Source organism: Homarus americanus, unplaced genomic scaffold (genome assembly GCF_018991925.1).
Source record: "Homarus americanus isolate GMGI-L3 unplaced genomic scaffold, GMGI_Hamer_2.0 scaffold14799, whole genome shotgun sequence".
NCBI classification, from domain to species: Eukaryota; Metazoa; Arthropoda; class Malacostraca; order Decapoda; family Nephropidae; genus Homarus; species Homarus americanus.
The window spans coordinates 135,738-136,430 of record NW_024736432.1 but is presented as its reverse complement, the minus strand read 5'-3'; positions in this window follow the sequence as shown (position 1 = coordinate 136,430).

Sequence of the window (693 nt, the reverse complement as noted above, 5' to 3'; positions counted from 1 at the left end):
GTGTTATTGTGTTTGTTGTTGTAATTGTTTGTGTTGTAGTTACTTGTTGCTCGTTATTGTAATAGGAAGGAGGAGACACAAAGGATGTACCTATAGTTTTATCAGTATACCTGTACACACACCAAACTATGTACCTCAACACCACTCTTTTCTCATACTAATCACCATCAACACCTGGTCACTAATTAAACTCACTTACCTATCTTCTATTAATTAGTCTACAAAAATAATATTTTCTACATCTTCACCAAACGATAATGACTTCACTTGTTCTGAATGGGATGATGGAGAATTGAATACAATAATAGTCCCTAACGCCCAGGGTAAACTGGAGGTGAAAATCAGGTGAGGGAGAAGAGTTGATTACATGGTTGAGAGCTGATGGTTTGAAGGAAAATAAGGTTTTGAATGGCACTAACAAGGTGATTATGTCCGTCTTAACCTTAATGGTATGATCTGTGTAGAGTGTGTGTGTGTGTGTGTGTGTGTGTGTGGTGTGTGTGTACCAGAGTGTGAATATTGTTTGAGGGGTGATGAGGTGTGAGGAGCCGGAAGACGTGAGGAAGGATAGGAGGAGGGGTGAGACCGGAGAGGTGTGGAAGTGAGTGGGGTGGAGGAGTGAAGTGTGAGGGTGAGAAGGGGAGAGGTGTGAAGTGTGAGGGGAGGTGGAGGGTGAAGTGTGAGGGGTGAGAA